This window comes from Phyllobates terribilis, unplaced genomic scaffold (genome assembly GCF_046119375.1).
Source record: "Phyllobates terribilis strain yellow unplaced genomic scaffold, ASM4611937v1 Scaffold_11__3_contigs__length_659146591, whole genome shotgun sequence".
Lineage (NCBI taxonomy): Eukaryota > Metazoa > Chordata > Amphibia > Anura > Dendrobatidae > Phyllobates > Phyllobates terribilis.
In genome coordinates this window covers 143,713,849-143,726,430 of record NW_027362771.1, presented here as the reverse complement: position 1 = coordinate 143,726,430, position 12,582 = coordinate 143,713,849, and positions in this window count along the sequence as shown.

Below are 12,582 nucleotides of genomic sequence, written 5' to 3'. Positions count from 1 at the left end.
GGGAACAGCGTCCCTGCCTAGCAGAGGGCAGGGACGCCGGCGCTACAACTTGTATTTGGACAGTCTGACTGAGGGAAAAAAAAAATACAGGATTTAGATGAAAAAAAAAGGATTTTTCCAGGGCCCTGAGACTGGGGAATAAGTCTAGCAATTTGACCAGTAGGAGCACACAGGACTGTAATGCAGCGTTTGCTGGTATAACCACTGCCCGTCCTATACAGCCTGCCTGCCTGCGTGATATCTGGGATGGATATTAGTCTTCAGAAGGACTGTTTGTTTGATTTGGCAGGCTTTAGAGACCCTACACTACCTATTTCGCAGTATAAATCTCTCCCTAGGTCAGCAGCACTCTCCCTACACTGTCTGATTCAGAGCGACTGTGTCCAAGATGGCAGTGCCCGGTTTTAAATACTCGAGGTGATGCTGTGCGGCCAGCCAATCACTGTAATGCCCACAAACAACATGGCTGCGGCATTACAGTGACTGGCTGGCAATCCCTGCATGTTCATTGGCTCTGTAAAGAGCGCCAAACGTGCAGGGCGGAGACCCGAGCTCGCGCCCGAGTAACCCGAAAATGCTCAGTTCTCGCCGAACATCCCGAGTAGTGAGATGCTCCGGAGAGTACCGAGCAGTGTCGAGCATGCTCGCTCAACACTAATTTTAACCTCTTCGGTCCACAGGACTTGTTTCCAAAATGCAACAGGCTTGTTTAGTTGGTCTTTTGCATACTTCTGACCCTGAAGGCCATATTTGTGCAAGTGTCTCTGAACAGTAGAACAAAGTACCACAACTCCAGAGTCTGATAAATCTTTTTGAAGGTCTTTTGCAGTCAAGCTGGGATTCTTATTTACCTCTCTAGCAATCTTATGAGCAGCTCTCATTGAAGTTTTGCTTGGTCTTCCAGACCTTCTCTTGACCTCCACTGTTCCTGTTAACTGCCATTTCTAAATTACATTTCAAACTGAGGAAAGGGCAACTTGAAAATACTTTGCAATCTTCCTATAGCCTTCCCCTGCTTTGTGGGCCGCCACCATTTTCATTTTCAGAGTGTAGGCAGCTGATAAGAAGAACATGTTGCTGTTGTTTTGTGGCACAAGTTTAGAAGAGGCTGAGTGTTTGTAAAGCTGGGAAATTTGCATCAGCCGGCCTTTCCTAACAATGATAGTGAACAATCCATAACTCTAACAGGCTAATTAAGGTCTGAAACCTTGGTCAAAGTTATCTGAGCACACATATCTCCAAGGAAGCCCAACTTTTGCATCAGCAAATTTTCCTTTTTGTAATTTTTAAAATGTAAAAAATGAAAATATATATATATATTTTTGCCTAAAATATAAAGGAAATGTGTAATCTGTAACTTCAGGCCTTTTAGAGATCATTACTAGTGATGAGCGAGCACTAAATGCTCATGTACTCGTTGCTCGGGTCGAGCAAATTGGAATGCTCGCGTGCTCGGTCCGAGTAACGCGCACCAATGTAAGTCTATGGGAAACTTGAGCATTTTTCCGGTGGCTCCCCCCGGCAGTCTGCAGAGGGCCTAAAAATTGCACAAATCGACGGGAACAGTACTCAAATTACATGGGAACAGCATGGGGAAGACCCCTGGAAGCATTTCTGGCTCCCAGGTCACTGCTGTCAAAAACGTTGTCCGAGTATTACGCCACTTTTATGGACTCACAATAAAACATACAAAAACGAAACCAAAACTGATTTTCCTGGGAAATATGTTAAAGAACATCCTTTCCAGGGTAATGACTTGTATATAAGGCAAAATAAATAACCAAAAGCAAAAATGCTCCTCCACACCTTGGGGGGTTATGTTCACAGGTAGTGCTTTTGATGCGTTTTTGCACTTTTGCATTGCTTTCAACCAAGACAAATGCATTCACCATGAAATGTCATTTTAACATTTTACAACCTTATCTGGCCATGTGGTGTGTGACACATAATCAGACACGTCCTGTTTCATTTATGATGAAGGGACTCTGAAAGTCACAAAGCCTATTTTTATAGGGCCATCAGGTGGCCTTTACTATTCTTAAAGGGCCAGCAGTTGGCTATGCTTTATTCCCATTTTTAACAAGTGGGTCTCCTATACTGTTATTGCGTAGGCAGTGACTGCAAGGGCTGCCAAAAATTTGGAGGAACTCCAATTCCTCTTGCAAGAGACGTAGAGGTCAGAGAGCCTCCTAAAAACAATGTTCCCATTATTAGGAAGTGGGTCTCCCATTGTGTTTGCCTATGCAGTGAAGCAACGGCTGCCAAAAATTTGGAGGAACTCCAATGCCCCTTGCAAGAGACGTAGAGGTCAGAGAGCCTCCTAAAAACAATGTTCCCATTATTAGGAAGTGGGTCTCCCATAGTGTTTGCCTATGTAGTGAAGCAACGGCTGCCAAAAATTTGGAGGCACTCCAATGCCCCTTGCAAGAGACGTAGAGGTCAGAGAGCCTCCTAAAACAATGTTGCCATTATTAGGAAGTGGGTGTCCCATAGTGTTTGCCTATGTAGTGAAGCAACGGCTGCCAAAAATTTGGAGGAACTCCAATGCCCCTTGCAAGAGACGTAGAAATGTTGATATGGTACATATAGTGGTGATATGGTCATGGAGGATGAGGATGCGGAGAAGGAAGAGGACAAATAGTCAAAATCAGGAAGCGTAAACCCATGTCTGGGTATGAAGACAGAGGTGCATGGGAATAAGAATTAGACCTCCCCAAAAAAGCCACTGTATTTGAGTTTATGTTACGCTGCTATCATTTGGTGGTGTTGAGAAATCTGGCCCAATCCAGCCCTTGTTCATTTTTATAAAAGTCAGCCTGTCAGCATTTTCAGTTGACAGGTGAATGCGCCTATCGGTTATAATTCCACCGGCGGCACTAAAAGCCCGCTCTGACACTAGTGGCAGGGCAGGCTAGGACCTCAAAGGCATAGGTAGTCAGTTCATGCCACATGTCCAGCTTGGATGCCCAATAATTATAAGGCACATAGGAATCACGGAGGACGTTGGTATGGTCGGCAAGGTACTACCTCACCATCTTCCGAAACTTTGCACTTCGTGTGAGAGTACCCCAGGCTTCAGGGCCTGTGCGATGGGAGGGTCTGAGAAAACTGTCCCAGAACTTTGACAGTGTTCCCCTGCCTCTGCTGGATTGCATTTGTGGCTTTCTCGCTGTGAGGACCTGGCCACTTTCTAAATACTTTTCCAGCACTGTGCACCCCTTTTCGTCAATCTTAATTTTGTGTTTTGTTAGAAATTTGCTTGCTGAGTTTTGTTAGTGATTTGTTTGCTCATCAGTTCAACCTCAGGTATCTATTCCATTCAATGACCATATCTCCGAGACCTTGGTCCATTGTTCTCTCTGTCACCACAGGTAGTCTCACATGCAAACCCAGGGGATGGGTTCCACCTGAGCAAATATCTCCACTAAGGCACAATTAGCTGGGGGAGGGAGAGGTGAGCTCTTCTGCCGATTCAGGGGGCTGAACCCTGTGCAGGAGAAAGGGAAGATTCATTGCTAGTCGGACTGAGAGCTGGGTGGTATTACGGGCTGCGGTCGTGATATCCATCATCCAAAGGAGCATATGCTGTGACTGCCAATATACGGGAGATACAAAAAGCTGTGGGCCAACCAAAAGTTGGGGGACAGTGGGTATCACCTGGTACGGGGCAGTGGAACTACTGATCCCAGGTTGGAGACTCTGGGACTAAGAGAATTGCCGGTTGGACATTTACCTGGAATTGCTGTTCACCGTGGTCGGAAGGAATAAAACTAATTGCATCGATAACCTGCCTAGGTGATTATTAAAATCCACAACCGCACATCTTTACACTCAGATGGGAATTTTTTTCACTAATTCCGCAACAAGTGCCTTCTGGTACTGCCCCATTTTATTAAGCCTGTCCTGCAAAGGAATAAGAGACATAAAGTTCTCCCTGTAGCGCGGGTCTAGAAGCGTCACCAACCAGTAATGACTGTCACCCAAAATTTGGACAACACGAGGGTCATGGGAAAGGCAGCGTAACATAAACTCATCCATGTGTGCCAGACTGCGAAGAGGCAAGACTTCCATGTCCTCACCAAGAGGATGATTGGCCATGCTCTCCTCCTCATCCTTCTCCTCCTCTCTGTCCTCAGGCCATCCACGCTGAACAGACAGTATGGCAGTTGTGCAGGTAGTACCGACTATAGTGCAGTAAACTAGCTCCTGTTCTTCCTCCTCCTCCTCCTCTTCCTCATTGTCACCCAATCCACGTTGGGATGAGATGAGGCTGGGCTGTGTGTAATCACCCTGTATGGTTCCTTGCTCCATCTCATCGTGCTCTGCCTGCAATTCATCCTCTTTAATTGAGAGCAGAGAGCATTTCAGAAGACAGAGAAGCGGATTGGTGATGCTAATTATGGCCAAAGTTTTGGAGGATGGTACAGATATCTGACATCCATGTCCACTCCTGAGGTTTTATATGTGGAGTCTGACCTGAATACCAACGGCTTTGTTGATGCAGCTAGTCAACAACTGCCCTCTTCTGCTCACAAATCCTTCCCAAACATCTGCAATGTAGAGTTCTAACGAGTGGGGACATTACACATCAGTCGGTGAGCCGGAAGCTGCAAACGCTGGCGAAGCACGGCAAGAGCGGTGGAAGCTGTAGCAGACTTTCTAAAATTGGCACGCAGGTGGCATACTTTGACAATCAGATCCGACATATCCGGGTAGGTTTTGAGAAACCACTGAACCACGAGGTTAAGCACATGGGCCAGGCATGATACGTGGGTGAGCACGCCTCGCCTCAGAGCTGCCACCAGATTCTTGGCATTGTCACACACGACCATGACTGGCTGTAGGTTCAGCGGTGTCAGTCACAGATCTTCCTGCTCTTTCAGAGATGTCCACAACTCTTCAGCGTTGTGTGGTTTCTCACTCAAACATATTAGCTTCAGCACAGCCTGTTGCCGTTTGGCCGAGGCAGTGCTGCAGTGCTTCCATCTTGCGACTGATGTGGTCATTTCGGAGATGGATGCTGCAGAGGAGGAGGAGGTGCAGGAGCTGTAGAATGTGAGGGCAACCCTGATTGACCCAGGACCTGCAATCCTCGGCGTCGGGGTACAACTGGGTCCCAGCTTCCACTATATTAAACCAGTGTGCCGTGAGGATATGGCTAATATTGTGGGACACGTGGTTGTGTAATGCGGGGTCAAATAGTGGCGGCTGGGGACTGAGTACCGAGGGATGGCTGCCGCCATCAGGTTGCGGAATGCTTCCGTCTCCACGAGACTAAAAGGCAACATTTCAAGCACAAGCATTCGCGAAATGTGTGACCTTAGTAGTGTGGCCTGTTGGGCGTTAGCTGTGTATTTGCGCTCGCATTCCAAGGACTGGGGTATGGACAACTGAATCTTGCGCTGGGACAGAGACATGGATGTGCTTGCTGATGGTGCTAGTTGAGAGTGTTTAATGACAGGTGCAGGACGGGAGGCATCTTGGCATGCACCATGGACAGGGGATTGGCGTGCATGCAGAACAAGGAGTGGTGTCACCCGCAGACACTGTTGCTGGACCCTGGTGTTTGGCGCACTTAAACGGGTGCTTTGCTGCAATGTGCCTGATCATGCTGGTGGTGGTCAGGTTGCTAGTTTTACTACCCCAGCTGATGCTGGCCTGGCAGGTGGTGCAAATGGCCTTTTTGGGGTTATCGGCAGAGTCTTTAAAAAACAACCAGACTTGGGAAGAGCTAACAGTTGTACTGGCAACTTTCGTCGTGTTGATGTTACCGGGAACGGTTGCCCGCCTTCTGTCTGCGGCCATAAAACTGCTTGTTCTTGCCTGTTGTTGTGCTATGCCTACCTCCCCCGTGTGCTGCTGTCCTCGCTCTGCATGTCACCTTGCTAGGTTGAGTCAGTGACTTCATTGTCTACCACCTCATCTTCCCGTTCCGCACCCTGGTCCTCCTCCTGACTTTCTGGCAATTGTGTCTCATCATCATCCACCTCTTGTGACAGCTTCCCACCGTCGCCTTCGTGTGACCGTGGCTGCTCAAATATTTGGGCATTTCTACATGCGATCTCCTCTTGCCCCGCTTCAAGTGGACTGGGCGAGAGGCCCAAATCTATAAATGGAAAAGTGAACAGCTCTTCGGAGTGTCCAAGTGTGGGATCAGTTGTCTCCGGACACTCAGAATGGTGGGAGGAAGGAGGATCCGGGTGAGGAATATGCAGTCCAGACTCACGGCTACAGAGACTTGACCGTGTGGAAGACAGAGTGATGGTGGTGGTGGCTAAGTGACTGGAAGCATTATCTGCTATCCAACCAATAACCTTTTCACATTACTCTGTGTTCAATAGTGGTGTTCTGCGGTCCCCTATTAATTGGGACAGGAAGGTCGAGCGAGAAGATGTGGGTGTTTCTTGTGGCACAATTTCAGCTTGCCCACGGCCTCACCCTCTGCATGCACCATCATCACCATCCCGTCCGCTTCTCCGTCCCTTGCTACTCACTTTGCCCATTTTAAATGGAGGACAATATTTTCCACGTTCACTACAAATGGCTGGATTTGAACCGCAGTGATATGTGATACGTGTGACGGAAAACCACAGTTTTACATAGCTGACCTGTAGGTTACTATTTTTCACAGCGACCTGTTTTCAATAACTTCACTGACACACTGCATCAAAATTTAAATGGAGGCCAGAATTGGCTAGATTTGAACCGCAGGGATATGTGATAAGTGTGACGGAAAACCACAGTTATAAGTAGCTAGCCTGTAGGTTACTATTTTTCACAACTACCTGGTGTCAATAACTTCATTGACACACTGCAACAAAATTTAAAAGGAGGCCAATATTTTCCACGTTCACTACAAATTTCTGGATTTTTATCGCTGTAATATGGAAAGAATATGGCTGTATTCTGCTGTGCCAACAAGCAAATGGAGCAGAAAAAAATGGTGTTCTCTGGATTGCTTTTTAACCAAATAATCAGGATTAAGATCAAAAAAATAATTATCCCTCGCCCCTGATACCTGGGGCTATTTGTAGAAATATCTGTAACAGCACCAGCAGACAGAACTGGGATGGAGCCTCTTGTGCTATATTATACACTGCAGTCTGCCACATACACTGCCTGCCTAGCCCTGATATATATACAGTACAGACCAAAAGTTTGGACACACCTTCTCATTTAAAGATTTTTCTGTATTTTCATGACTATGAAAATTGTACATTCACACTGAAGGCATCAAAACTATGAATTAACACATTTGGAATTATATACTTAACAAAAAAGTGTGAAACAACTGAAAATATGTCTTATATTCTAGGTTCTTCAAAGTAGCCACCTTTTGCTTTGATGACTGCTTTGCACACTCTTGGCATTCTCTTGATGAGCTTCAAGAGGTAGTCACCAGAAATGGTCTTCCAACAATCTTGAAGGAGTTCCCAGAGATGCTTAGCACTTGTTGGCCCTTTTGCCTTCACTCTGCGGTCCAGCTCACCCCAAACCATCTCGATTGGGTTCAGGTCTGGTGACTGTGGAGGTCAGGTCATCTGGCGTAGCACCCCATCACTCTCCTTCTTGGTCAAATAGCCCTTACACAGCCTGGAGGTGTGTTTGGGGTCATTGTCCTGTTGAAAAATAAATGATGGTCCAACTAAACGCAAACCGGATGGAATAGCATGCCGCTGCAAGATGCTGTGGTAGCATGCTGGTTCAGTATGCCTTCAATTTTGAATAAATCCCCAACAGTGTCACCAGCAAAGCACCCCCACACCATCACACCTCCTCCTCCATGCTTCACGGTGGGAACCAGGCATGTAGAGTCCATCCGTTCACCTTTTCTGCGTCGCACAAAGACACGGTGGTTGGAACTAAAGATCTCAAATTTGGACTCATCCGACCAAAGCACAGATTTCCACTGGTCTAATGTCCATTCCTTGTTTTGTTTAGCCCAAACAAGTCTCTTCTGCTTGTTGCCTGTCCTTAGCAGTGGTTTCCTAGCAGCTATTTTACCATGAAGGCCTGCTGCACAAAGTCTCCTCTTAACAGTTGTTGTAGAGATGTGTCTGCTGCTAGAACTCTGTGTGGCTTTGACCTGGTCTCTAATCTGAGCTGCTGTTAACCTGCGATTTCTGAGGCTGGTAACTCGGATAAACTTATCCTCAGAAGCAGAGGTGACTCTTGGTCTTCCTTTTTTGGGGCGGTCCTCATGTGAGCCAGTTTCTTTGTAGCGCTTGATGGTTTTTGCAACTGCACTTGGGGACACTTTCAAAGTTTGCCCAATTTTTCGCACTGACTGACCTTCATTTCTTAAAGTAATGATGGCCACTCATTTCTCTTTACTTAGCTGCTTTTTTCTTGCCATAATACAAATTCTAACAGTCTATTCAGTAGGACTATCAGCTGTGTAGCCACCTGACTTCTGCACAACACAACTGATGGTCCCAACCCCATTTATAAGGCAAGAAATCCCACTTTTTAAACCTGACAGGGCACACCTGTGAAGTGAAAACCATTTCCGGTGACTACCTCTTGAAGCTCATCAAGAGAATGCCAAGAGTGTGCAAAGCAGTCCTCAAAGCAAAAGGTACCTACTTTGAAGAACCTAGAATATAAGACATATTTTCAGTTGTTTCACACTTTTATGTTAAGTATATAATTCCACATGTGTTAATTCATAGTTTTGATGCCTTCAGTGTGAATGTACAATTTTCAAAGTCATGAAAATACAGAAAAATCTTTAAACGAGAAGGTGCGTCCAAACTTTTGGTCTGTACTGTATATATATATATGTTGTGGAATACCTAGACTAACAGAACGTTCAATGGACCCTCTTGCTATATGCACAGCAGTCTGCCACATACACTGCCTGCCTGCCTTATTGCCACTGATTATATGCAGTTGGATTAGTCCTCAGGAGTAGTGTTGAGAGAATTTGTTTGGCATGTTATCTGCGTGACAGCATGGCAAATCAGGGATATTCATGGGTGGAGCCGATTTTTGGGCACGAACAAGCCGGAACCCCCGAACACGAACCCGAATTTGAAATGCCGAACAAATTCGCTCAACACTACTCAGAAGGACTGTTAGTTCAGATGGATATAGATATATGTTGTGGAATACCTATACTAACTCTAAACAAGCAAATCTCTCCCTGACGCAGCCGCACCTCTCCCTACTCTGCCTGATTCCTGGGTAGACTGTGACGAGCATGGTGGTGCCTGGTTTTATATACACCTGATGATGCTGTGCGACCAGCCAATCACAGTAATGCCACAACCAGCATGGCTACGGCATTACAGTGTGTGGCAGGCAATCCCTGCATGTTCATTGGCTCTTTAAAGAGAGCCAAACATGCAGGGAGGGGACCTGAGCTCCCACCCGAGCAACCAGGAAATACTCGCAGAGCGCTCATCACTAATCATTACATCTTGAACTTTGCTTAACTTTTCACAATAACAGTAATTTTGACCAGGGGTGCCCAAACTTTTATATGCACTGTATATGTTCCAGATAATGCTACTCCAGCTATTCTCTTTTACAACCAATGGCAGCTGCACTGTGCTCATTTTGACTAATCAGCACTATATACTCTATATGCCTCTTTTCTCACTTCTTGTGACAAGCGAGGAGAAGGATTGGGAGGGCCATAATATCACATATATCGTGTCACAAAGATTGATGCTTGAATTTATTTTTCTCTCCCGACTCTATTATCATAGCTCCCAACCTTCAACGGGACTGTCCTGATACGTGAGGGCTTTGTCCTTTCTTCCTCTCACTCTCTTCGCCGTCTCCGTAGCTTATCCTCCTCAGGGGTGGGAACGGAATCTCTCTGCTCACACATACATAAATTAAATAAATAATTTTACATTCTGGTCTCGCCCTGACTTGGACTTGCGATCTCCATGTTCACAGGCAGTAGCTCTAGCTATGAGCCACAGTTTACATTGATAGAGATTGGAGAATTAGGTAATCTTGATCTGTATTGCAAGCAGTGAACCCAGAAGCAGATGATACAGGTGCATAGTGATACATTGTACATAGCCGTGTATCTCTATGGCCCTGTATTCTTGAAGTGAAGAAAAAAATCAGATTTTTTTGTTTCTATAAAACTACTAAAAAATAATAAAAAAACAATTACAAAAATGTAGTATTTTTTCATGAGTCTTTCTAGGACATGAACCCACAACCTCTATAATTGCAGACAATAACTAAACATTTTGAGCTGCACTGCAGACTTTGACTCCAGAGGAGGCAGATGATACTGGTACAGTTATATGAAAAAGTTTGGGCACCCCTATTAATCTTAAGCTTATTGTTTTATAAAAATTGGTGTTTTTTCAACAGCTATTTCAGTTTGATATATGTAATAACTGTTGGACACAGTAATGTTTCTGCCTTGAAATGAGGTTTATTGTACTAACAGAAAATGTGCAATCTGCATTCAAACAAAATTTGACCGGTGCATAAGTATGGGCACCTCACCAGAAAAGTGACATTAATATTTAGTAGATCCTCCTTTTGCAAAAATAACAGCCTCTAGTCGCTTCCTGTAGCTTCTAATGAGTTCCTGGATCCTGGATGAAGGTATTTTTGACCATTCCTCTTTACAAAACAATTCCAGTTCAGTAAAGTTTGATGGTCGCCGAGCATGGACAGCCCTCTTCAAATGACCCCACAGATGTTCAATGATATTCAGGTCTGGGGACTGGGATGGCCATTCCAGAACATTGTAATTGTTCCTCTGCATGAATGCCTGAGTAGATTTGGAGCGGTGTTTTGGATCATTGTCTAGCTGAAAGATCCATCCCCTGCGTAACTTCAACTTTATCACTGATTCTTGAACATTATTGTCAAGAATCTGCTGATACTGAGTGGAATCCATGCGTCCCTCAACTTTAACAAGATTCCCGGTGCCGGCATTGGCCACACAGCTCCAAAGCATGATGGAACCTCCACCAAATTTTACTGTGTGTAGCAAGTGTTTTTCTTGGAATGCTGTGTTTTTTTGCTGCCATGCATAACGCCTTTTTGTATGACCAAACAACTCAATCTTGGTTTCATCAGTCCACAGGACCTTCTTCCAAAAAGAAATTGGCTTCTCCAAATGTGCTTTTGCATACCTCAGCCGACTCTGTTTGTGGCGTGCTTGCAGAAATGGCTTCTTTCGCATCACTCTCCCATACAGCTTCTCCTTGTGCAAAGTGCATTGTATAGTTGACCGATGCACAGTGACACCATCTGCAGCAAGTTGATGCTGCAGCTCTCTGGGGGTGGTCTGAGGATTGTCCTTGACTGATCTCACCATTCTTCTTCTCTGCCTTTCTGATGTTTTTCTTGGCCTGCCACTTCTGGCCTTAACAAGAACTGTCCCTGTGTTCTTCCATTTCCTTACTATGTTCCTCACAGTGAAACTGACAGGGTAAATCTCTGAGACAGCTTTTTGTATCCTTCCCCTGAACAACTATGTTGAATAATCTTTGCTTACAGATCATTTGACAGTTGCTTTGAGGAGCCCATGATGCCACTCTTCAGAGGAGATTCAAACAGGAGAACAACTTGCAAGTGGCCACTTTAAGTAGCTTTTCTCATGATTGCATACACCTGGCTATGAAGTTCAAAGCTCAATGAGGTTACAAAACCAAAAAAAGTGCTTTAGTAAGTCAGTAAAAAGTAGGTAGGAGTATTTAAAACAAGAAAATGATAAGGGTGCCCATACTTATGCACCTGTCAAATTTTGTTTGAATGCAGATTGCACATTTTCTGTTAGTACAATAAACCTCATTTCAAGGCAGAAACATTACTGTGTCCAACAGTTATTACATATATCAAACTGAAATAGCTGTTGCAAAAACACCAATTTTTATAAAACATTAAGCTTAAGATTAATAGGGGTGCCCAAACTTTTTCATATAACTGTACATAGAGATACATCTGTACATAGAAGTGTACTTCTATGTTCCTGTATTCTCAGGAAGAGTAAAAGAAAGATTTTATTTTTTTCCTATACAATTACTAAAAAAATAATAAAAAACAATTAAAACAATGTCATTTTTAATATGCTTCTTAAATAAAAAAAAAATAATAAACTTCACAAATCAACAAATAACATGAACATATCTGGTGTCCCTGTAATCATAATGACCCACATAACACAGCAATCAGATTATTTATGATAATCGGTAAATAGCGCAAAAAAAGGCGCAATTGTTTTTCTCTATTAAACCTATAAAAAAGGAATAAAAATGTTTTTTCTACTGCTTTTTTTTTGCAGGTGTTCGCATCACCCGACACAATAAGAATTTTATCTGATTATTGTGTGTTTGCGGCATTTCTTTTATGTATTTTCCTCTTTATTTGATGCTTTTTTGGTGCGGATGTGAAGCTGTATTATTAATGCTTTTTTAATACTACATCAAAGCTTTCATTCTGTGCTAAAAAATCCACCAATGGTTTTTCTTCATGCGTTTTTTTATGCTCCACATTGAAGCTTATAGAGAAAAAAAACACCAAAACTGCAGAGTCCAGAAAAGTCTTTAGACGCACCAATGGCGGAGTTTTCATGAAAACACATCCACTATGCTAGGA